This window comes from Hemitrygon akajei, unplaced genomic scaffold (genome assembly GCF_048418815.1).
Source record: "Hemitrygon akajei unplaced genomic scaffold, sHemAka1.3 Scf000120, whole genome shotgun sequence".
NCBI lineage: Eukaryota > Metazoa > Chordata > Chondrichthyes > Myliobatiformes > Dasyatidae > Hemitrygon > Hemitrygon akajei.
The window spans coordinates 168,651-195,317 of record NW_027332006.1 but is presented as its reverse complement, the minus strand read 5'-3'; the positions used below and the strand labels follow the sequence as shown (position 1 = coordinate 195,317).

At 44.6% G+C, this 26,667-nt stretch overlaps 3 non-coding genes across 3 annotated transcripts; 2 read left to right on the top strand and 1 right to left on the bottom strand.

Moving 5' to 3' along the window:
• Nucleotides 1–11,543: 11,543 nt before the first annotated feature.
• Nucleotides 11,544–11,628, top strand: trnap-cgg (transfer RNA proline (anticodon CGG)). The gene is given in 2 exon segments: nucleotides 11,544–11,579; nucleotides 11,593–11,628. It is a non-coding gene; the product is annotated as a tRNA-Pro (tRNA).
• Nucleotides 11,629–16,997: 5,369 nt separating this feature from the next.
• trnas-uga (transfer RNA serine (anticodon UGA)) lies at nucleotides 16,998–17,079 on the top strand. Its single transcript has one exon. It is a non-coding gene; the product is annotated as a tRNA-Ser (tRNA).
• Nucleotides 17,080–20,782: 3,703 nt separating this feature from the next.
• Nucleotides 20,783–20,854, bottom strand: trnae-cuc (transfer RNA glutamic acid (anticodon CUC)). Its single transcript has one exon. It is a non-coding gene; the product is annotated as a tRNA-Glu (tRNA).
• Nucleotides 20,855–26,667: the final 5,813 nt, after the last annotated feature.

The following is a 26,667-nucleotide window of genomic DNA, read 5'->3' as shown; positions in this document are numbered from 1 at the left end:
TCTGCAGTCTCGTTAGACTCTGTCTGGGTTGCCTCATTTAACTGGTTCGGACCAGTCAGGGTGTAAAGATACGAATACACAAGGCTTGGGTGGGCACAGCCACGTACAATATGTTGGTTGTAGCGCTGCACAATGATCAGGAACCAGGTGACACAGGTAGGTCAGGTGGCCTTGAGCCAATGGTTTGGAAATCCAATGGTTCAATTGATGAGGAACAATATAAGATTCCGGAGCTCCAAACATGCCGGGGTGATAACTCTCCAGCGGCCAGAGACCAACCATTGCCGAAAAGTAGAACCACACGGACACGTGGAGATCGGAAACATGAGGATAGGAAGATGATGAGAGGCATTGATCGTGCGGATAGTCAGAGGCTTTTTCCCAGGGCTGAAATGGTTGCCACAAGAGGACACAGGTTGAAGGTGCTGGGGACTCGGTACAGAGGAGATGTCAGGGGTAAGTGTTTTTACTGAGAGTGGTGAGTGCGTGGAATAGGCTGCCGGCATCAGTGGTGGAGACGGATACGATTGGGTCTTTTTAAGAAACTTTTGGATCGGTACATGGAGCTTAGAAACATACAGGGCTATAGGTAAGTCGAGTCATTTCTAAGGTAGGGACATGTTCGGCACAACTTTGTGGGCCGAAGGCCCTGTATTGTGCTGTAGATTTTCTATGTTTTCTATGCTTCTATGGAATGCCTTGCCAGCGTAGACACTTTTCCCGGGTAATACCTTTTCTCTTCATTGACTGTTCATGCAGTGTCAGGGTTTCCAGTAGGGTGCACACAGGAAGATAATGTGTAAATCTACGTGCTTTTAGTAGAAATAATAAAAGATACTTGTTGGTAAATACAGATTCTCTGTATCTCATTGACCATTGTTGCAAGGGATGAATCTTGTCACAGTGGCGCCCATCATTAACATTTTCCACTAACAGTACGTGCCCTCTACACAGTGTTACCATCGGGAAGGAGATACAGAAGCCTGAAAGCTCAGGCTCAGCGACTCAGGAACAGCTTTTTCCCCGCTGCCACCTGTATCTCAGTTTTGTTTTCTCTATATTTATTTATCCTGTATTTCATTGTACTGCTACCGTAAAGTTAACAATTTCACGACGTATGTCTGTGATATTAAATCTGGTTCTGATTCTTTAAAAGTACCTTTGAAACCTTTGATTCTGATTCAGATGCGGGGGTGGGGGATGTGTTAGATCGAACTTACATTAGTTGAAAGCCTATCAGAACCTCATGTACTGTGCTGTAATATTCTATGTTCTGTGCTCGATCGAGCGTACCGTGTCTTGCTATAGTTAAGTAAGTGGATTAATTATTTAGAGCTATGACGCCTTGGTTTTCCAGACTACTCTCAATGCGTCGGATAATAAAGTGCAGGAGATTTTTTAAAAAAAAAACAATATGCCATAAATATCAGTGCCGACCGCTGGATGATCTCGATAGCTTTGCTCGGAAGGGACTCGCCAAGCATTATGTAATGAGGAATTGTTCTCGGTGTTCAGACTACGCTGGTCATGGGGTATGAAGGGAAGTATCTGGACAAACAGGAACATTGGCGATAGTCAGTATGGGCCAGTGCGTAGTAGGTCATGTCTAATCAATCTCACAGAGCTTTACGAGGTAGTTACTAGGAATGGTGTGGAAGGGAAGGCAGTGGATGCCGTCTAACAGGGACTTCAGCCAGGAATTTCTCAAGGTTCAGTGTGGGAGGATGCTCGAGAAGGTTCAGTCGTTTGGCTTTCACGATGAGGTAGTAAATTGAATCCGTTACGGAAGCTAGAGTGTGGGAATGGATGGTTGCCTTTCTGTGGGGACCTGTGATAAGTGGAGTGTCCCAGAGATCGTTGCTGTGCCCGTTGTTATTTGTAATCTATATCAACTATCTGGATAATACTGTCGTTAACTTTGCCGACGTATTATTTGCCGATGACACTACCGGTGTAGTTGACAGCGAGGAAGAGTACCGGAGCATGAAGCAGGATCTGGACCAGCTGGAGAGATGGGCTAAAGATGGCCGATCGGATTTAACGCAGACAAGTGTTAGATTTTGCACTTTGAGAGGACCAGCCAGGGTTGGTCTGACACAATGAGAAATAGGGCACTGAGGAGTACGATATAACAAACGAATCTGGGAATGCAGGTCCATATTCAATGAAAGTTGCGGCACAGTTAGACAGGATCGTAAAAACAGCTTTCCGCACATTGGCCTTCATGGAGCAAAGTACTGAGTACAGGAGTTGGGATGTTATGTTGATGCTATTTACGACTCTATTAAGGCCTAATTTGGAAAAATAATGTGTACAATTTTGCTCAACTACCGGCTATTGCCGGGACTGGGCGTTTTGAATAAGAAGGAAAGATTACATATGTCAGCACTTTATTCCCGAGCGTGTAGGGGTATTGAGGGGAGATTTGATAGAGGTATACAACAATATAAAGCGGATGGCGAGTATAAATGCAAGCAGGCTTTCTCCACTGCTGTTGGGCAAATACAACTAGAGATCTGGGCGAATGGTGAAATGTGAAATATTTAAGGGAAACATGAGGGAAAACACCTTCACTCGGACAGTGCTGCCAAGGCAAATAGCAATTGTGATTTCGATGTCAACGTTTAAGAGATGATTGGATAAGTACTGGGATATGGATGACCACGGTCCTGGTGAGGTCGATGGCAGTAGGCAGTTTAAATAATTCCTCACTGACTGGACGGGCTGAAGACCCTGTTTCTGTGCAGTGGTTTCCTATGGCTCTCTGACTGGATGTCTGACAATTTCGTGTCTCACAGCACCGACCAATCTAGAAAGTCGTTGATCCTGTTTTATCCCTCTGTCCTTGCACAAACTGAAGCATGGAGACTGAGTTAATGGATGGTTACAGCATGAGGAGATGGAAGCTCTGGAACTTGTTTATTCTGTATTCTCCAATTACCTGCGATGGTTTTAAAGGAAGACAAGTGTGAGCCCGGATACTTGAATTGCTGTCGCTGCGTTTTTAGTTTGTGTAGATTTGTATGATTCATTTTTAATGATTTCAGAGGGAGAAACGGATTCTACACCGGCCATGTGGATTCAGGGTTAAAGGGATCGAAATATGAGCATATCTACACCAGATACATTAAAACCACGATTTAGAGGTCGATAGGCATTTGGATAAATTGGTGTGTACTTGAACTGGAAATTTGGAATTGGTATTTTGGAAGAATTGTTCTTTTAATGAGCAGCAAAAACTGCAGCTGAACACTTTGAAATGCTGGTTTTAAGTTGTTGGGTTCCACTGGAAAAGATGTTTTGAAGTCATTGTAGCATTTGCCCTGTAATATGTAAATGGCAGGTCAGTTTAGAAATCGCGCTGTTGCAGTCAATAGCTCAGCGATTTGCTTCTGTCGTCAGCCCTAATTCCATACATGATCCTGCTGCTGCTGTGTGGTCAGATTAAATCCGTTATTTCCCTCAGCCCTGTTTCTCGGAGCACTGTGACTGCTGACTCCAACTATAGTTGTGAAGTGTGCCGAAATTTCAACCCTCCTTGCGGAACACGGCTGCCCTCTGTCTTCCAGCCGGAATGCACTCTAATCATCTGCCTTCCGTTTGTAAGCCAATTCTGAACCAACCAGTCACGTTTCCCTGGATCCGTTGCCTCCTGACTTTCTGACTGAGTCCACTATGGGGAAATGATCAAACGCCTGACCAAAATTAAGATGTAACATGTTGACTCGCCGTAGCCAGACTATGTTTCTCCAAATACTTATAAATTCCCTCTACAATAATCGTCTCCAACAGTTTACCCACTACTGACGTAAGACCTGGTCTACAATTCCAAGGAGTATCGTTAATATTTTTCTACAACAAATGAATACCATTTGGCACATTCCAGTCATCTGGTTCCGTGGACAGTGAAGACAGAAATATCCTGTCCAAAAGCTTACCAATCCCTTCACTTGCTTTCCCAAATTACATAGAACATAGAATAGTACAGCACATTACAGGTCCTTCGGCCCGCAATGTTGTGCCAACCCTCAAACCCTGCCTTCCATACAATCCCCCAACTTAAATCTCTCCATATACCTGTCTAGTAGTCTCTTAAATTTGACAAGTGTATCTGCCTTCACCACTGACTCAGACAGTGTATTCCACGCACCAACCACTCTCTGAGTAAAACTCCTTCCTCTAATATCCCCCTTGAACTTCCCACCCCTTACCTTCAAGCCATGTCCTCTTGTACTGTGTAGTGGTGCCCTGGGGAAGAGGCGCTGGCTGTCCACTCTGTCAATGCCTCTTAATATCTTGTACACTTCTATTATGTCTCCTCTCATCCTCCTTCTCTCCAAAGAGTAAAGCCCTAGCTCCCTTAATCTCTGATCATAATCCATACTCTCTAAACGAGGCAGCATTCTGGTAAATCTCCTGGAGTATATCCCTTCCGACACCAGGGAATCATGTATCATAATATTTTCCAAGTTTCCAGCGCTTCCTCTTTCTTAGCGTCTGCATGTTCGAGTATATCTGCCTTTTGACGCTGTGTTCACATTGATCAATGTATTCAGTAAGGAGCCTCACTGCCTCCTTTGACTCCAGACACGTTACCTCGGTTTTCTCTGATCTGCCCACACTCTCTCCAGACTCCTCCTGTTCTTCACAGTGCAACTCGCCAAAGCCTTCTCAACTCCCCTTCTACCTCTTCTAAGTCCGTTGTTAAATTCTTTCCTGTCTACCTTGTGACTCGAGACAGCCTTACCTGATTCTTTCTTCCTAATCTATAAGTATCGTTCTTTCTTCCTTTTGACGAGTTGTTCCAACTTTCTTGTCTCCCAGGGTTACTTTACACTGTCATCCTTTCCCTGTGTCACTGAGACAAGCCTATACTGAGCTCCATGTAAGTGCTCCCTAAACAATCCCCACATATGTCGTGCGCATTTCCTTGATTCCATCATTTCCCAATTTACCTTCTCAAGTCCCTGCAAGGTAGCGCCATGCATCGCTGGCCCTCCCATGTTCTCTTGTCCCATTCCTGTACAAGGTGAATGGAGGGGAATTCTGCACTATCGTCTGCAATTTTGACCAACGGAGAGATGTGTCACCCGATCCGTTTCCTTTCCTAATATTAGATCCGGTATGGACTGTTCGCTAGTCCTCCTTTCTTCATATAGTGACATGAATCCTTCCTGGACACAACTGAGAAATTATGCCATACCGAAACCTCTTACCCTGGGGAGATTCCAAAGAATGTTGGAGATGTTTCATTTCCCCGTGTCAACAACTTGGTACATGTCCAAATTCCGTTTCCCTCACTGTTCCCGTCGCGTTTTTCTTTTCTAAATCTCGTGGGCGGCTGTACAGAATACTACAATTGGGTTGATTTATGTTTCTGTGTTCGTCTCACAGTCCATTAACAAAAGTACGCTCCACGTTGTCCTCCCTTTCTGTATCTGCGATCCAGTCCCTGGTTTCCAATCGTGTGCTTTACTTGTCACTGGCTATTTTCAAACATCTAAAACCCGGAAAGCCCTGAAGCCATCCCTGCCCTTGTGACAGTCGAGTGTCTGTGATAGTTTGGAACATAATTTAACCAATGTAACAATCACGCCAGCAGCATTGAACGTTTGCATTGCTACCTACCTGAACTGTATGAAACAAGCAATCTTCCGCCAACTATGTAATTTTCGGATGTCCAGGCATATGATTGTTTGAATTAATGACATATTTGCCAAACCTGATCATCTAAAAGGGCTTTATTTGAAAACTCCACTGAATTGTCATTAGACGCAGGCGTTATCGACAAAGATGGCCATTTAATGTAAACACATACGCCATTCCATTCCTCAGCTCCTCTCTGAATTTCCTCTGTGTCAGTGTACAGATACAAGTATTGGTGCACACGCTGAGAATCTGCAACATGTACCCAAATTGTTGTAGGATGTATGCCGGGGAACTCAAATATCTGTCCTCGTAAAAATAGTTTTGTGTTTGCCATTTCAGGGAATGGGCTACATTGGGCATCCAAAATAATATGAAATTAGCTGATATGGAAAACAGCAAAATCATCGATTTTCTGCGTTTTTCCACCTCGGCATCTTGCAGATTGTCGCTGCTGTGCCGAAGTCCTCTGCGGACTCTATTTGCCACAACGATATATCTTACAGTTAACCCGTTAAAAACCAAGTTAAGCCGATTGGTATCATTGGTGTTAAAATACTCTCCAGTAATTGGTATCCTCTCCACGCGGGTGAAGTAGCGTATTCATATGTGCGGGTGCACCGCCACGGCGTGTTGTCAATGATGACGTAAGGTTCAATGGCAAAGTATAACGGGGCACATCTCCCGCAGCTCACTATAACCACGGTCACGATAACCACCGTTGCTGTTCTCTCAGTGCAGCATTGCTCCCGCAGCTTTCGGTAACATATTGCGATGAAGCGATCGAAGGTAAAACTGACCGTGAACCAAACAGAACAGTCCGTCGTTACCATCACGAATACAAGTGTCAGAGCGCATACAGGAGTGATGAGCAGGGATCTGGAATAAATGTGGATATTGTTGGTCTGTTCCACTATTCAACCGCAAGGACTTAAGAACTTTTAAAAGCTATTATTAATGCTTTTTGAGATAGTGATTTAGATGCATATCATATTTTTTACTGAGTTAAGTATTGTATGTAATTAGTTTTGCTACAACAAGTGCATGGGACATTGGAAAAAATGTTGAATTTCCCCATGGGGATGAATAAAGTATCTATCTATCTATCTATCTATCTATCTATCTATCTATCTATCTAAAGCAACAACGATAACCACCATCAGATCCGCGGTCGCCATTCCAACCAGGTAACGGGTGATGCATTTGGAGAGTCCGCATTTTCCCCGAGGAAGGATCACAATCGCCGTTAAATTAACTGCAAGAAATTTGGAAACAAAATAGAAATATTGTCAGCAACAATTCCCTGAATGCCCCCTTTATACCGATGCTATGCAGGGTATGGTCTGTTTGAAAGTGGAAAGCGGAAATCCAGTGTGTGCGGTCTCGGTCGCTGCACTCCGGCTGGAGGACAATGACGGATGTGAGTGTCAGTGGATTGGCGACCTACCCACAGTTTAGAGCGAGGCATCAGAGTTCCACGACTCACGTACGGGAGAACAGTTGATCGCCACAACAAACAACACCATTTCCATTATTTGTGGTGCAAGTGCTGACGCCATTATTTGTAGCGGTGGCCAGGTAGCATTAAGGAGAGATAAGACACGAGTTCTCATTTACTGACTGACAGAAGAACAGACCTACGTGTCGAAAATAGACTGGACCGTCATTTAAATAAGCTGCCACATAGTTATAAGATCGAAGTGTCTGCACTGATAGAGACTCGGACTTAGAAGAGCAGAGACCAGCATCATTTCAGAAAGCCTAGCGAGGTGAAATTATGAAACAATGTCAATATCGGCATCAGCATAATTGACAAAATAAAAATCATTTCGATCAATGTACCGAGCATTTAAATAAAACAGTCAGATACCTGAATCCTCCATTCAGGAAAGACGTTTCAGCCGATGGTATCTGTGCTTTATTACAGTGCGGATACCGTATCAGAGTAAAGGCTGATTTATACCTCTGCGTCAAATGATCGCCGTGGGTACGGCGTATCCTCGTAACCTACACTGTACCCTACGCCCTACTCTATGCCATAGCCTGACGCGCACTTCTCCAAAAATCGAACTGCGCGTCGCGGCGACTCAGACCGCAACAACTGTGATTGGTCCGCTTGGTTGCATCGCATTTCCTCCTGTCTGTAGGCATACTGTGCGTACACTGATGCGAAATTAATCGTTGGAGACGATGAACCAAATCGTCAAATCTACCTACCGACATCCGAAAATAATTGAAATACCTTTCTTCGTCCATGTCTCTCAGTGGCCGGACAAGCACAGGAAATTCACCCTCCAGCCTCAATCCATAAGGCCATAACCATAAGACCGTAAGACAAAGGAGCAGGTCGACCGTTCGGCCCATCGGGTCTGCACCGCCATTTCATCATCAGCTGATCCAATCTCCCCTTCAGTCCCCTTCAATGGTCGTACATACCATCTACTCCGACGTTTTCTCTCTTTTCTGCGTAGCAGTAATTTGAATAAAAGTAACTCTTGCTCAACATTCATCAGCTCCAACTCCAACATGATGCGCTCAGTCACCATTGTTTGAAGTACACGAAGAAACTCTACACGGTGCCATTGAAACCCCATCGCCAACTAGCGTTTTGGCGGTGAATTGCAGGTTTAAATGCTCACAACGGCGCAGGCCACTTACGAAAGCTTCGGCGTAGGCTACTACGCAGAAGTATAAATCAGCAAGACGACGGCATAATGCATAAAGTGAACAGCTCCGGGATCTTACCGGGCACACCAACCGCTACAAGTGCGGGATAGAAAGTAGCCGCGATGTAGTAAATCACCGCATATCCCATATTCCGGCAGAAGCAGCGTTCAGTTGTACGGAGCGTTTCAGCTGCTCAGATGGACTGGTGATCGGTTTAGCAGACTTTTATTGAGGTGAGAGCAATTCCACTGAGGCAATTAGCGTAACTTTCATGTCAGTCACATTAGTGACAACCAACTACACAAACACTTACGTTAAAATATTTTTACTCACTCTGTCACCGAGTTATTAATTTGTCTCCTTAAGGGATATTGAAATCTACTTACTTTAAAACTAAATATGATGTGAATTTTCCATGTTATCTTCCATGATACCTGGCATGAACAATTTAAATATGATATTTTTATATCTGTGTTGCCTTTAAAGTTGGCATTCATCTTGAAATCGATTTATTTTTTAACATTTGACGGAGCACATTCGCTTCTGAAATTGAGGGAAGGAGTATGTTTTGGTGGGTGAAATGGAGAACACTTCTTTATTAAAGGGGAATATACGTCAGTTCTTTTCTTTCGTTTGTTCCAGTCATTCCGGGCGGTGTGAGTGATGGAATAAACAGTGACATCTGACATGTATTACAATAACACTGCACACATATTCCTCCAAACACTTTAAAAGATCCACAACGATATTCCTGAGACCTGTGATCAAAAAGGGAGAGTGTCCTCGGGAGATTAGCGAGGGCTGAGGACAGTTTGAAGAACAATATTTTCCAGCGCACACATGGGGCGTTTGGCAGGAACCTGGCCTCTGCCAGTGAATGACTTGACCACCCCATACCCGTGACCTGCGATGCAGTCGATTTAATTTTAAAGATATTTGTCTTTGAAGACTGAGAAGGTGAAAGAAGCTTTCTACCACCACTGAGAAGAACTTAGAAATTTTATTTATTAATTTGTTGAATAATTGACATCACCGGATATCTCGCTGCGCTGGCGAACTGTTCTATGAATTTCCACTGAATTACCCGCAAATAAACGTGTTTGTGCAGCAACTTCACACCATCAGCATGTATCCGGAGTGTTCGACATTTTCCAAGCCTTGGAGGGAGTCCGAGCTAAAACGTACGCGGGGGAGGCAATGACGGGAGAATGAGACCACAGTGGACAGCGGAGTGGAGACACACGGGGAAGAGAGAGATGGGTAGAGACACTGAGATAAAAACGTGCAAGAGACGGAGGATCAGCGAGGTAAGGGAACGCGAAGGAATTAGAGACGTGAGGGAAAAGACATGTCAAGGAAGCAGACACTTTGGTTTGAAAGACAATGGCGGAGAATGGTTGGTTGTAGAGAGACTGGGAGTGGGTGAAAGAGTTATAGATTGAGACAGGGAGCAGAGGAAAGAGGCTGGGAGAAAAGAACGACTAGTGGAAGAGAGTCTTGTAGAGATGGGGAAAGACACGGGGAGCGAAAGAGAGAAGCGCAGGAAGAAAGAGAGAGACTGGGAGAAAGGCGGGAGAGAGGAAGAGGTGGAGAAGGAGCGAGTGTCAAGTGCAAGACAAGAGGGGGATAAGGGTAGAAGGAGAGTGACGAGGAGAGAAACCGGAAGCGTGGCTACCCTTGAAGGAAGAATGATGAGCGATGACAGCCTGATAGGGTTGGAGATATCAGGGTTCAGTCTGAAGTGTGCGGACAATGTGTTTTCCCGTATCTTGCCCCGTCCCACTGTGAAAGTGTGAGATGTATCACTTTATTGAGCGTATTTCAAACAACCATAATGTATCCGACTTTTACACCACATGCGAAAGTAGTTGTATAAAATTAGTTAACACCGTCAACACCGTAGGCAGTAGTCATGTTGACTAAAACAGTGGTGAACACCGTCGACAGGACCTTTCAAAACATCTCGTCTTCTCTGAACACAATCCTAAACTAGACTAATCCTATCTGTTCGCACCAAGTCCATTTCATTCCATTCTCAGCTTCTCTGTCAAAACAAATAACACCTCCTTCTAAACAGTAGCAGCAAGCTGAAAACGAATCTTTTCTCCGACCCCATCCCCGGACACTTGAAAGTACATAAATCCTTTGATTGACTGCAGTAATGAAATTAACCACAATATCATCCACCATGGCTAGGATATATTGGTGATTTAAGACTTTATGTTGAAGTCACAGTTTCCACTGGAGAGGTAGTTTCCAATCCCGTCCATGACAATTCATCATTCTACCTCCCTTTCGTTCTTTGTTTTCTTCATTTTTCACCCAGTACGGCTGAAGGGAAGTTTCTGTCATTGAGCAAATATCCCCATGCTGTTGTCTTTCACGATTTCCTCCTTTCCCCTCGGCTTTCAGGAAGATATGAATTATCCTTTACACTCTCTGTCTCATTCCAGCTCCATACCAGTTTTTACCCAAACAGCAATGTGGTGATGGCATCGGCGATAGCAATCATACTCGACGTGGAGTGGGGGAATGTCGATGATAGGTTGTACAGTTTGAATGGGAATCCTCTTGTGAGTTTCGACTTAGAAGCTCCGAAAAGGGATAAGTTTTGATAGTAAATTCGGGAGGTGACGTGACATGAGTTGGACGGTCACGTGACGGAACAATGCTTGTCAGTGAAAGGATAATCAAAGTAACTCAGCAGAATGTGAGACGAACTTGCGAAACACGCGCAACATGCTGGAGGAACTCAGCAGGCCAGGCAGTATCTCTGGAAAAGAGTACAGTCCACGTGTGAAAATTCATCCTGGTGTCAGTTCTTATTGTGTGCCATTTATCAAACGTCTCCGCTGCTCATGGAGCAAATACTTTTGGAAGCCGGCCTGAAATAATTGTAATTATCCAAAGTCCACCATTCGCCGTGGCAGGGAGTTGCTGAGCAGCAGCACCTGTGCAAGAAAAATATGCTCGGAACTAAGTTTTAAACAAGCGTCCCTTGATTGGGTCCTTTCCATTGGCAAACGCATTCTGATCTGCTCTACATCAGGGTCCGTTATATTCTTATTTTGACTGAATCAAGTAATGAATACTCTTGTAATCTCAAAGCAATACGGGCCCAACATATTTCGACATCAGGCTCTCCTCTTAACAACGGAAAGGACAACGGTTTTCCACCAATTAACTTTAAATGGCTTCGGAGTTCAATTGCGATGCAATCTGCGAATGCGGGCTCGTTGGTCTAGAGGTATGATTCTCGCTTCGGGTGAAAAAAGAATATGCGAGAGGGCCCGGGTTCAAATCCCGGACGAGCCCCGTTATTGGACATTTTCAGAGATTTGCTTCACGATTTTTGCATTGACGCTCGAGATAATTGGCTATATCAAACAGAAACACTGAAGAAGGAATTGGAAATAGTTTTCACGGCAGGTAAGTTTGAGGTGTCACATTTTGGAATGTCAAACCAGCTGAGTATTTATTCTGTGAGGGTTAGAGCACCGGGGAGTGCAAATCAGCATGGAGAGAGAGTCGGAGAGGGGCATAGTTTGCTGAAACCCGTCTCATGTGCAGAGAGAGTGTGGGAAAGGTGTTCGGCACGCTGGCCTCAGGAGGTCAGTGAAGGAGTTGGGAGACTGTGTTGCTGTTACACTCTGTTGTGGAAATACGTGTAAAATGGAAACAGCGCAGCAGTCTTTGGAAAACGATGGGTCTGCATGTTGATGAGCGCTGTAGACATTAATGTGGAAGAACGAGAAACTGGCGAGTGAACTTATATAGTTTAACCTCTTCCCTTTTTCCGACCAGGACACATGTGCCTCTAACTTGCATACAATATCCGTTTATACATTTCATACGGTTTCGAATCGGTGCGGGCAGAAATTAGGTGACAAACGAGACTGCCCACACTGGTCACATTGCTGTGCCAAACGCTTGGGATTTCGAGAGCTGGAATTTTACCACTCAACTCATTTTCTTCTGATCCAGATTGAGAGTCTCAGTTCTGATCTTCACGAACATCTGCCTTACGGATGTAACTTACCTCAGAATCAGAATCAGATTCGGGTTTAATATCTCGGACCAATGTCGAGAAATCTGTTAAATTAACCGCAGCAGTACAATCAATGCATGATACATATAGAAATAAAAATCAAACATTCAATTAGAGTAGATGTATGTATGTTAAATTGTTAAATTAAAAATAGAGCAAAACAGATAAAAGAGTGATGCAGTGTTCATAGGTTCAATGTCCATTTAGACATTGGATGACAGAGGGGAAGAACTGGTTCCTGAATCGCTGAGTGGGTGGCTTTAGGCTTCTGTACCTCCTTCCCGACGGTAACAGTGAGAAGAGGAATGTCCTGGGTGATGAAGTCCTTAATGACGGTCGCCGGCTCTCTGAGTCACCGCTACATGAAGATGTCCTGGACACAACGGAGGCCTGTCCCAGGGCGGAGCTGACTAATTTCATAACTTACTGCCAGTCTCGCCGCTGGCTTTTCTGGGCAGCGATGAAGATCCTCCACCCCTGTCAGTCGGCGACGTTCAGGGATTCATTCATCGTGTCAGTAGCTTCAACTCGGTTTTCACAATTCCCTGCCAAGTCCCGGGTAGCGATTCAGAAATACTGACGGATTCATATGTAGACGGACTCTTCATTTTCGATTCATTGAACTTTTCTTTGACAAGTTCGGCTTGTTATCTCTGAGCTGAACCCTCGAATTTGTGGGAGCGGGGGAACACTCTCAGTCTGCCCTCTGCCATTTGACTTGTTTGGCATGAGTGACCCTACCAAGAGCCAAAGCACTAACTCCTAACTCCAGCCACCTTCGCTCTCCAGGTTACTGAGCCAGGCAAGCCTTCACACCGCGACTAGGTTGTGTTCTGTTTGGAGGCTGCGGATGTGATCACTAATTACAAGCCAACCATGAGACGAATACCAGGAATGTCTGACAACAGACCAAGCTGAAACCAATCACGTGAAAGTGACAGTCTCAGCCCATCCTGAGTTTGCAGTGAAATGTGCAAACCCTTTCTGAAGAGTGTCGTTCCCCATGACGCCACTCGTTGCTCCATTCTGTAGACACTGAACGATTTCAGCAAGGACCAAGGACTGATTACTCACAGTCACTCACACCGGGTGGTCCGGAAGAAAAGCCATTGCGTTGACTGTACCGCTGAGCAATGACTGGGACGGGTGAAGCATCGAGGAGGCGGTGACTTTCCCTGCTACCCATGCTGCACTCGGAACTTGGAGGAACACATCGTTTACGTTGACTCTGCAGGCAATCCCGTTTCTAATGACACCAATAGGCGTCTCAGCATCAGATGGATATGCTGATTGGGTGGAGTCGAAGCAACAATCTTCTCATCAATTTTAGTAAGACCAGGGAATTAATTGTACTCCAGGGAGAATGCGTCAGGTGAACAAACGCAAATCCTCACTGGAGGTTCAGAACGGTGAATTTATGGAATTTGTTGCCACAGGCAGCAGTGGAGGCCGGGTCACTGGGTGTATTTAAGGCAGAGATTGAGTAGTTTCTGAGTAGTCAGGGCATCAAAGGTTATGGTGAGAAGGCGGGGGAATGGGACTAAAGGGGAATTTGGATCAGCTCATGATAAAATGGCGGAGTAACCTCGATGGGCCGAATGGTCGACTTCTGCTCCTTTGTCGTATGGTCTTATGGTCTTCTGGGTGAATATCTTCAGGTTCCTGGGAGTGGACATCTCAGCGGATCCATCCTGGTCCCAATATACTGACGCGGTCACTGTGCAGACGTCATAATTGTTCATTAATGAGATTTAGAGTGCTGTCGAAGAATCAAATGCATTTCTGTGGGCGTACCTGGACAGGATTGTCAGTCATTGCGTCACAGTCTGGAGTGGGGCGGGGCTCCAATGCGTAGGATGGAAAGAAGGGGCAGAGTGCTGTAGTGACGGGCACGCCTCGCCAATATCATGTTCTCAATACGGTGCCAAAAGAAGGCTGGGTGCATTATTCAGGACCTTCACCAGACCAAACATGCCCTCTACATATTTCTACCCACGGGGGTGGGGAGTGGGGGAGTGTGGCGTGGGGTGGTGGATGTAGAGGAGTCTGAAAATAGAAAATCACATTTTTATTAAGAGCCGCTTTTTCTGCTCAGTTTAGATATTTCTCATGAACACATGAACTCTCCCTATCAATTCCCTTATTTAATTTATATTTATTTTAATTATTGTAATTTATAGTGATGTACTGAAAATTTTAAAAAATCCTTAGTGAGAGTTAACAAAGGATCAGAGGATGGGAGTTATATACATGCCTCTAGCAGTCGACTTTGAGTACAAATGACAACGGGAGATGCACAAGGCATGTGAAAATGGCAATATTACGATGGTCATTGCAGGATCTCCACATGCAGGTAGTTTGGGAATGCCTACTGGATGGTTTTTTAGAGTACATTGTGGTTGAGCCCATTAGGAAAAGGCAGTTGCGGATTGTGTGTTGTGTTGTGCTTTGACCAGGTAGATTAGTATACAGGACTGCTTCAGAGGCAGTGATTGTAATGTGATCGATTTTATCCTGCAGTCTGAGAGCGAGAATCTAAAATTAGACGCATGAGTATTCCATGCAGTAAGTGGAACTGCATTGGCACGAGTGAGGAGAAGAGAAAGGTGCAAACGGTTAATATTATTCTCAAAGCCTGCATGTACAATACAACTCTGATATTTGTCTGCTCCATACAGCAATTAAATACCGAGAGACCATCGGTTTTCATGAAAGGACAAACATCAACCCCGGCACGAGAAAAGAAAAGAAACAAATCTCGTAAACCCCAAAATGCCTCCTCTCCGCAGCAAAAAAAAATATAGCGACAATAGCAGTACCCCAACACATCACTGGCAGAAAAAAGTCAGGGACGATAACAGTCCTCGACCCCGTCACTCGCATGAAAACACAATAGCAATAGCAGTTCCCGACAACGTCATTCGCAGAGAAAAAAAATCAGGGGCGATCACAGTCCTCGACCATGTCACTCGCAGAAAACAACAGCGACCTAAGTCTAGGGCTGGCCAAGTCGATTGGAAAGGGGAACCAGCAGGGTTAACGGCAGCTCCAGCAGGGCTGGTGTTCTAGGGGCAATTGGAAAGGCGCAGGATAGATGCATCACAAATAAGAATAAATATTCGATAGGGAGAATGAGGCAACAGTGGCTGATACTGGAAAGTAAAGGCAGCATAAAAGCAAAAGTGAGGGCTTATAATATAGCAAGCATTAGTGGGAAGCTAGAGGTTTGGGATGCTTTCAAGTTACAAAAGAAAGCAAATAAAATTTGATGAGAGGAAAAATTACATGGCTAATAATAGAGAAAATATCATTTTTTCGGACATATGAAGAATAAAAGGGATGCGAGAGTGGATGTCAGAAAGCTGGAAAATGACGCGGAAGAAGCAGTAATGGGGGGAAAAGAAAAGACGGACGAAGTGAATGAATATTTTGCTCTGTGGAAGACTCCAGCATAATGGCACCGAGAAACATGTGTCAGAGGGCATCAGTGAGAGTGGATGTTATGGCTCTGGAGAAGGTGCCTGTGAAGCTGAAAGCCCTGAAGCTGTATGTCAACGGGACCAGTTGGACTACACCCCAGGGTTCTAAACGTGGGAACTGAAGATTCTCGAGGCAATAATAGTACCCCTTCACGTATCATTACATTCTAGAATAGATCCTGATGGTTGGAAAATTGGGATTGTCACTCCACTCTGAAAGAAGGAAGGGAGGCTAAAGAAAAGAAAATATAAGAAAGTTAGCCTGACTTCAAAGTGTTCAAAAACTCAAAAGATTATAACAAATTTAAGATCAAAGACAGTTGAGGAGAATGGGAGAAGATTTGTCAAATAGATCATCGTGTGGTACGATGATGCACATTGGAAGGAAGGATACGGTGGGATACAAAGATTTGGGCACCGATGCTCAAAATTTCTGTTACTGTCAACAGCTAAGCGAGTAAAAGATGACCTGATTTCCAAAAGGCATAAAGTTAAAGATGACACATTTCTGTAATATTTTAAGCAAGATTACTTTTTTTTTATTTCCATCTTTTACAGTTTCAAAATAAGATAAAAGGAAAAGGGGCCGAAGCAAAGGTTTGGGCCACCTGCATGGTCAGTACTTAGTAACACCCCCTTTGGCAAGTATCACACCTTGTAAAGGCTTTCTGTAGCCAGCTAAGAGTCTTTTAATTTTTGTTTGGAGGATATGCGTCCATTCTTCCTTGCAAAAGGCTTCTCGCTCTGTGAGATGCTTGGGCCATCTTGCATGCACTGCTCTTTTGAGGTCTGTCCACAGATTTTCGTTGATGTTTAAGTCGGGGGATTGTGAGGGCCATGGGAAAATCTTCAGCTTGTACCTCTTGAAGTAGTGCTATGTGGATTTTGAGGTGTGTTTAGGATCATTATCCTGTTGTAGAAGCCATCCTCTTTTCATCTTCAGCTTTTTTTTTTACAGACGGTGTGATCTTTGCTTCCAGAATTTGTTGTTATTTAATTGAATTTATTCTTTCCTCTACCAGCGAAATGTTACCTGTGCCATTGGCTGCAAGACAAGCCCAAAGCATGATCGATTCACCATTTCCGTTACCGAAAATAAATCAAGTACAACCCTCACTTCAGGTGCAGTGCTACGGAGGGTGCTGAATATTGATGGAGCTGCGATGGCCGAGTGGTTAAGGCGTTGGACTTGAAATCCAATGGGGATTCCCCGCGCAGGTTCGAACCCTGCTCGCAGCGCTCACACTACAAGAAGCAGCGTGTAGTGTGCCAATAAAATTTAACACCCTGGATGCTGTCTGAGCGCTGGCCCCAAATGTGTTCAGTTGACAATCTGCAGTTGCCTTACAAAATACCTGATACACCCATAGGCTCTCCATGTCTGTTTCGGGAACAGTTTCCTTTGACAGTCTCACCGCAACCGATCATCCTTTATTTTAATCCCAACGAAGTAAATGACCTCACACATTCCTGCATTCCTGTTTATTCAAAATAAACACTTTTGTCCAGTTTGTGCCCTCACTGAACGAACCAATTGCAGCCTAAATATTCTCATTGCAACCTGCTGTCCGGCAATTCACGTCATCAGCCTCACACAGTCAGGACAGTGTCTAACAGTAGATTTTCAGTAGGAACAGGACGATTGATGCTGGTGTGTTCTACAACTGTACGGATGCAGAGCGCCTCGCTTCGTTCACTAAGGTATTTCCTTACGTTCGACAGCGGGGGATTTATCGCACTGAGCAGAATCCTCGCGTCCAAATCAAACTTCACACACAAAATTTGTGTCTGTTGTTGTTTGAATTTCCAGCATCTGCAGATTTCCTCGTGTTTGCTATCCAAATCAGAACTAACTTTGGAATTTTAAGAATTAATGGCACTAATTTAATGTTAATTGCCTTTATAATTGAAGGCACTGGGAGAATGGCATCAATAAGTATAACGTGCTCCTGCTCCCTCTGTTGAAGGGCAATGTGTAAACGCATGAACCATTTCTCCTCCTCAGTACAAACGGTGATAATACTTACGAGTCCTGCAGCGTTCGAGTTTAAATGAAGGGACGGAAAGATCCACTTCGTTTTGTCGGTGAGGTGAATTACTCTGGTGGTCAAAAAAACGCTGGGAGGAAAACAGTGGCCGAAAGTGAACATGAAATTGGTAAATTGCCGTGTAACTCTCTCTCTCTAACTGCCTTTCAAATCTCCCTTGTTCTGTCTACGATGTGACTCTCTCCCCTGCCTCACATCCATGTTCCTCTCTCTCTAACACACCCATACACACATTCTCTCTCTCTCTCTCTCTCTCTCTCTCTCTCTCTCTCTCTCTCTCTCTCTCTCTCTCTCTCTCTCTCTCTCTCTCTCTCTCTCTCTCTCTCTCTCTCTCTCTCTCTCTCTCTCTCTCTCTCTCTCCTCTCTCTCTCTCTCTCTCTCTCCACATCTCACTCCCTCACTCCCACACTTTCCTCACAAGTTGAAGCGAACGGTTAGCTATCAATATTCGTGTTCAGTGAAAGGAAGCGTGAATGGGGTGGGACGTTTATTAGATTTTCCTTTACAAGACAGCTCGGGTGGAGCACAGGGGAGTGAGTGTAAACTGGTGCTGAAATGTCGGGGCGAACAGGTAAAATGACATGAAGGAGTCGCGATTTTTTAAACAAATCTGTTCCTGGACTTTGGTTCAGTGCTCCGTTAAGACATGACCACCATGTGAAATTTCGGTTAGCTGAAAACACTTGAATTGTCAACTTATAAAAATATTTCCATATTCAATAAGATATGTTGTTCAGCCGCGGCTGGGAGAGGGGAGATTGAGATTGTGACTGATTCGCTGAAGTGGGCAGCACGGTCTCTGAACGCGAAAAGCTTTCGCCGTTTCATATCCCTCACTGTACAGACTCCCCATTGCTCTCTTGTCTAGCGAGCGACCCCGCCTATTGCCATGGGCAAATCGGTTCGCTGACCTTCCGTCAAATCAACCTCGCCAATTGCCACTGACGCGGCGTCATGGTCCGACATCAACCAATCTCGTCAAAGTACGTGCAACTACCTAGCTCCCATTCGTGTATGCAGATGTCAATCCAACGTGTTATCCAATTGCGGAAAGGGTTTCACCCGAGTTGCTCCCTCCCACAGACTCTGACTGCTTCTGCCTCCCCAAAGTCCCGTCAATATTGAGCAAAACTCAGAACAATGTCCCATTATATAACATTCATATCCATATGTTTCTGATCGAAGCTGGGGGCGCTGTCAGGGCATCGAAATAAAGGCGGGCGACAGAAGTTTATCTCCTCTCACCTGGGGAGACGGTAGAAGATTTGCTGGGGGACACCGACCGATTTTTGACTCGCAACTGCGGTATGGGGAGGGGGAGGATTGAGAAAAAGTCTGGGCCAGCCTGATCTTATTGAATGCCGGGGCTGGCTGAAGAGGACTAGAGACTCGCCCTTCTTTCTGTTGTCTGTCTGTTTAAAGAAAAGGAATAAACAGCCTTTCTTGGGCCTGGATGCTCCCCCGTGGATATAATAGTTCGCAATCTATGTCATCAGTTTGCCTGAGGAATCATTTCCAAGTCTGAAACTGGCACAAGATTGATATCTACCGTTTGTTAATGATGCAGAATTGTACAATTTATGTTCTGCGTACTGTCTGTCTTTTCGAGCCTGCAATGATACTGCAAGTGTTTCATTGTACCTGTCCCTCACCGTCCCTGTGCACACGGCAATAAACCCGGCTGGTCCTGACAATACTCACTGAGATTTGAGCACTGATAACCCCGGGCAGATGAGTCAAGGTGATGTCGGTAAACTGAGTGAGTAGGACCAGAGTCCAATATGGGAAATGTATGGTCACCCTCTTCTACACAGAGACAGCATCTCTGCGTGGATTGAGGTGCAGTGAGGAGTGAAGAGGATCAAATCTACATTGTATCGATAGCAAGTTATTGTCTGTAAGACCTCGCACAGTTATTTCCAGTTTTATTAATTTTAAATTAATAATTTAAAATAAGCACATTAAATTAGGGCATTGAGGATTGCAGTGGAACAGAGAGATCTAGGAATAACAGTGCATAGTTCCCTGAAGGTGGAGTCTCATGTAGATAGGGTGGTGAAGAAGGCTTTTGGAACGCTGGCCTTTATAAATCAGAGCATTGAGTACAGAAGTTGGGATATAATGTTAAAATTGTACAAGGCATTGGTAAGGCCAAATTTGGAATATTGTGTACAGTTCTGGTCACCGAATTATAGGAAAGATATCAATAAATTAGAGAGAGTGCAGAGACGATTTACTAGGATGTTACCTCGGTTTCAGCACTTAAGTTACAGAGAAAGGTTGAACAAGTTAGGTCTCTATTCATTGGAGCGTAGAAGGTTGAGGGGGGATTTGATCGAGGTATTTAAAATGTTGAGAGGGATAGATAGAGTTGACGTGAATAGGCTGTTTCCATTGAAAGTAGGGGAGATTCAAACGAGAGGACATGATTTGAGAGTTAGGGGGCAAAAGTTTAAGGGAAACACGAGGGGGTATTTCTTTACTCAGAGAGTGATAGCTGTGTGGAATGAGCTTCCTGTAGAAGTAGTAGAGGCCAGTTCAGTTGTGTCATTTAAGGTAAAATTGGATAGGTATATGGACAGGAAAGGAGTGGAGGGTTATGGGCTGAGTGCGGGTAGGTGGGACTAGGTGAGATTAAGAGTTCGGCACGGACTAGGAGGGCCGGAATGGCCTGTTTTCCATGCTGTGATTGTTATATGGTTATATGGTTATTGAGACAGCACCTGCGATATGTTTCTCAATGTCATCTTCTGCTCATATATTTTGTGGTTTTATGGTGCTGAATCAGGCGGATGCAGGTTAAGCATAGACAGGAATCGGGTTGTTGTGGAAGCAAGTTAATACACAAAATAATTTAAAATAAGCACATTAAATTACAGCAGGAAATATCTTAATTCGCTGACCGGGAATCGAACCCGGGCCGCGGCGGTGAGAGCGCCGAATCCTAACCACTAGACCACCAGGGAAACTGATAATGTTCTGACTACAGCAATAGACAACTACCAAACCAGCAAAATATGAAACAAAACCTATACATGAATAATAATGAATAAATGTGATAAATATTGTCACGAATCTATTGCTCAGCAATTTGCAGACCGCGTGTTCACCCAGTGCTTCTGGTTAAGGAACACTCTGGACTCTGAATGAATCAGCGGGAAACACTCTTTCTCCGGTGTCTTTATAAAGATTGTGACATTTAGATTCTCTTATGAGCCCTGGGTCATTTTTGTTTCTGTCCTCGCCTCGAAACAATATAATAGTCGGCCCCCGATTCCCGCGACATTGTCGCCGATACATCTGGTGTTTTGTTCCTCACCCTCCGCCTGGGTAGAGGTAGGAGAAAGAAAATCAGACTCCAGAATGCCCGAAATACGGTCTGGGGATGGAATGCTCGGCTTTTTGATCGTGTTGTAACCGTGGTCGAGTGTGCGGGAGCCGCTGGTACAGAGGATGACTTGCTGATGATAAATAAGCCTAGAATTCTTTAAATAAGCTTCACAGAAACCCCGCAATGATTTGAAAGTCCTCAGGGTAGGCAGTTCCTTGTTTGCTGGTCGCGGCACTCAGTACATGGTATGCTTGCTAAACATCTGCTCTGGCGGTATGTGAAGTGCCGTCCGGATCAATGAGGGGAACCTCTCGGTAAGCAGCACCGACAGAACTCAATAATTGGATGTTGTGATTGGGAGAACAAGGGTACGGCAAGACCGCTATATACGGAGAGCATGAAGAGTTAGTCATGAAACAACACCGCCGTTCCACCGCCCCCCCCCCCCACCCCCAGCACCACAATATCTTCTTATCTTCTCCGAACTGTGGATCGAGAATCCTTCCGGCTGTTCCACCGAACTGAGCCATGTTTCCATGAAACAGAGAAGACAGCAGCCCCTCATTTCCCTCCGAAACTGCAATGTTTCACTTACATAATGTATCTTGTTTTCAAGTCATTGGCCTTTGGCTAAGAAGATGCCGGGTAGAGGATGCTTCATCGTCCTTCGATTTAGTCTGGCTTGAAGTCTTCCGAACCGACCTCTTTTCCGGCAGTGGTAATGGCTGACCTTCGCTGATCGCTGAAAGGTGCCGCACCTGTATTACCGAGAGTTAAGTCCACTTAGTCCTTCAGCAGCTCGTTAAACTGCCGATTAATTTAGACAGATCAACAGTACATTTCTTAAAGGGAAACTAGGGGTTTCAGATGGCAGCGACAATGGGTCAGCTGTAATACATCTAGACATTTTGCGAGCTGTCGGCAATACGTCGCGTGTATCGCCAGTGCCATTGTGGATCTTTGGGTTTATAAACAAATCTCAACTTTCCTAAAGCCTTATCAATAATGTAGACATCCCGCTCTTACTGGAGCCTACAAAATGCATCACCTCGCACTTTATCTCTCTCCTGTCTATTCCCCTCCCGCTTTCTACCGACACCAAACACCCGACTCCGATCTCTCTCCCCATCGAAAATCTTTCACCAACCCCCGATCTCTCTACACACCAGATTCCTCGACTTCCCCGGCCTCCCTCCACATGGTCTTTCTCTACCCTCCTCTATCTCTCGCTACCTCTCCTGCCTCTGTCCCCGCTCTCTTTCTCCCCAGTCTCTATCTCTCGTCTCTCTGGCCAGAGTCGACTCCTTTCCCCGGTAATATCTTTTCTCTTCATTGACTGTTCATTGAGTGTCCTGGAGTGAAGATGGCGTTTGAACCTACGTGCTTGGTTAGTTGAAATAATAAAAATTACTTGTTGGCAAATGCAGATTCTCTGTTCCTCATTGATCATTATTACTGGGGGTGATTCTTGTAAGAGTGGCATCCATAATTAAAGTTGCCCACCACAGGACACGCCCTCTACACAGTGTTACCATCGGGATGGAGATACAAAGCCGGAAAGCTCAGGCTCAACGATTCAGGAACAGACACTTCCCCTCCACCACCTGCAGCTCATGTCTTTTTTTATCTCTAAGTTTATTTATACTCTGTTTCATTGCGCTGCTACAGTAAAGTTAACAAATTTCACCACATACCCCGATGATATTAAATCTGGTTCTGATTCTGATTCAAATGAAGGGAGATGTGTTAGTTTGAACTTAAATTAGTTGAAAAGCTATCAGAACCTCGTGAGACGATGGGCTGTACTGTGCTGTAATATTCTATGCTCTATGCTCTATCTAGCTACAGTATCTCACTATTTAAGTCCAATCGATTAATTATTTAAAGCTTCCTTTTCCAGATTACTCTCAATACGTCTGGTAATAGTGCAGGAGAACTTAAAAACAAGAGGCCAAAAATGTGAGTGCCGACCGCAGCATGATATCGATAGTTTTGCTTGGAAAGGACTCGTCAAGAACTACGAAATGAGACGTTGAGACTACCCTGGTCATGGGGTATAACAAAAAGTATCTGGATAAACAGGAACATTAACGATAGTCATTATGGGCCAGTGCGTAGCAGGTCATGTCTGACCAATCTCACAGAGCTTTACGGGGTAGATACCAGGAATGGTGTGGAAGGCAAGGCAGTGGATGCCGTCTAACAGGGACTTCAGCCAGGAATTTCTCAAGGTTCCGTAGGGGAGGATGCTCGAAAAGTTTATGTCGTTTGTCTTTCACGATGAGGTAGTAAATTGGATTAGCCATTGGCTATGTTGGGGAAGCTAGAGAGTGGTAATAGATGGGTGTCTCTCTGACTGGGGACCTGTGATGAGTGGAGTGTCCCAGGGATCGTTGCTGTGCCTGTTGTTGTTTGTCATCTTTATCAATGATCTGGATAATAATGTCGGTAACTGGATCAGTAGATTTGCCGATGACAACAACATAATGGGTGTAGTCCACAGCGAGGAAGAGTACCGGAGCATGAAGCGGGATCTGGCCCAGCTGGAAAAATGGCTGAAAAATAGCGGATCGGAGTTAAAGCAAACAAGCGTTGGATTTTGCACTTTGGAAGGACCAGCCAGGGTTGGTCTGACACAATGAGAAATAGGGCATTGAGGAGTACGATCGAATAAACGAATCTGGGAATGCAGGTCCATAATTCAATGGAAGTTGTGGCACAGTTAGACAGGGTCGTAGAAACAGCTTTTCGCACGTTGGCCTTCCTAGACCAAAGTACTGAGTACAGGAGTTGGGACGTTACGTTGCTGTGGTTTCAGGCTTTATTGGGGTCGAATTTGGAATATTGTGTGCGGTTGGACTCAACTACCTGCAGGAATCATGCAAATAAGATTGAAAGAATGCAGAAAAAAATATTGCACGGCTATTGCCGGGACTGAATGTTTTGAATTAAAAGGAAAATTTACATAAGTTAGCACTTTATTCCTGAGGAGGTAGAAGACTGAGGGGAGATTTGATAGAGGTATACAACATTATGGCGTGTATAGAGAATGTATATTCTCCAATTGCCTGCGATGGTTTTGAAGGAAGACAAGTATTTGCTTTGCCTTCGCTGCGTATTCAGTTTGTTCACTTTTGAATGTTTCATTTATTATTGATTTCGGAGAGAGACACGGATTCCACACCGGCCATGTGGATTCAGGGTTAAATGGATCGAAATGTGAGCGTATCTACACCCGTCACGATAGAACTACGATTCACAGGTAAATTGGCAATAGGATAAATTGGTGTGCACTTTATTTGGGAAATTGGAATTCGCATTTTGGAAGGCTGGTTCTTTTAATAAGCAGCAGGAGCTGCTGCTGAACACTGTGAAATGCTGGTTTTAAGTTGTAGGGTTCCATTCGAAAAGATCGTTTTGAAGTCATTGTAGCATCTTCCCTGTAATAAGTAAATGACAGGTCAGTTTTGAAATCGCGCTGGTGCAGTCAGTCGCTCAGCGATTTGCTTACGACATCAGCCCTAATTTCATTAATTATCCAGGTGCTGTGGTGTGATTTGATTAAATTGATTATTTTCTCAGCCCTATTTCTTGGAGCACTGTAACTGCGGACTCGCAATAGAGTTGTAAAGTGTACCGAAGTTTCGACTCTCCATGCGGAACACGGCTGCCCTTTGTTTTCCAGCCATAATTCACTCTGTCTACCACATCATCTGCCTTCTGTCAGGAAGCCAATTGCGAATCAACGCAGCCAGGTTTCCATCGATCCCATGTCTCCTGACTTTCTGAATGAGTCTACCATGGGGAACTGACGAAACGCCTTACCAAGATTAATGCACCCACATCGACTGTCCTGATTCTTCTGTTTGTTTTAGTTTCACTTTTTCAAATAATTCAATCTGACCCATAAAGGACAACATGTCATATTGTCTCTCCGTAGCAGAGTACGTTTCTCCAAATACTCATAATTTCCTTCTTCAATAATCCTCTCCAGTAGTTTACCCACTACTGTTGTAAGACTCCCTGGACTATAATTCGAAAAACTATCCCTATTATCTTTTGTCAACAAATGAATAACATTTTCCACCCTCCAATCGTCTAGTTCTACTTCTGTGGCCAGCGACGACATAAATATCCTGTCCAAAAGCTCAGCAATATCTGATCGCCTTCCAAAATTACCTGGACTATGTCTCTTCCGGTATCGGGGAATCATCTATTACAAAGACTATATCTCTTCCGGTATCGGGGAATCATCTATTACAAAAACTATATCCCTTCTGGCACCGTGGGATCATCTGTCATAATGCTTTCCAAGTTTCCAGCGCATCCTCTTTTCAGCGTCGGCATGTTCGAGCATATCTGCCTTTTGACGCTGCGTTCAGATTGATCAATGTATTCAGTGAGGAGCTTCACCGCCTCCTTGGACTCCAGACACTAGTTTTCCTCTTTTACCTCTGACCTGCACACACCCTCCCCAGTCTCCTCCTGTTCTTCACAATGCAACTCGTTAAAGATTTCTCAGATCCCCCATCACTTTTTTAAAGTCCATTCTTAAATTCCTTCTTGTCTGCATTGTGACTTGCTATAGGGTTACCTGATCCTTTCTTCCTGCTCTGTAAGTATCGTTCTTTCTTCCTCTTGACGTGTTGTTCCAAATTTCTTGTCTCCCAAAGTTACTTTACACTGTCATCCTTTTCCTGCATCACTGAGACAAGCCTATACTGAACCCCGTGTAAGTGTTCCCTAAACAATCCCCACATATCTGTTGCGCAATACCCCGAGTGCATCATTTCCCAAAGTACCTTCCTAAACTCCTGCCAGGCAGCACCATAATTCCCAGACCCTCAATTGAACACATTCCGTACTCTCTGTCCTATCCCTGGACAAGGTAAAAAGAGGGGAGTTCTGTCCTATTGTTCTGAAATGCTGACCCACCGAGAGATCTGTCACCTGACCCGTTTCCTTTTCTAATATTAGATCCAGTACGCACTGTTCGATAGTGCGCCTGTCGACATAGCGACATGAATCCTTCCTGGACACAACTGAGAAATTATGCCATAATTAAACCTTTTACCCTGGGCAGATGCCAAAGAATATTGTGGAAGTTTCAGTTACCCATGCCAATAAAATGGCAAATGTCCAAGTCCTGCTTCCCGATCGGTTCCTCACTGTTCCCGTTGCAGGGACGGCTGTATAGAATACTCCAAATGGGGTTATAATGTTTCTGTGTTCGTCTCCCAGTCTATTCCCAAACGAAAGCTCCACGTTGTCCTCCCTTTCTGCATCTGCAATACTATCCCTGGTATCCCATCTCACTCCCTTTACACTCTGTTACCCGACCCTGTCCAATTTGAAACATCTAAAACACGGAAATTCCTGCAGCCATTCCTGCCCTTGTGACAGTCGAGTGTCTGTGATAGTTTGGAACAAACTTCAACCAATGTAACA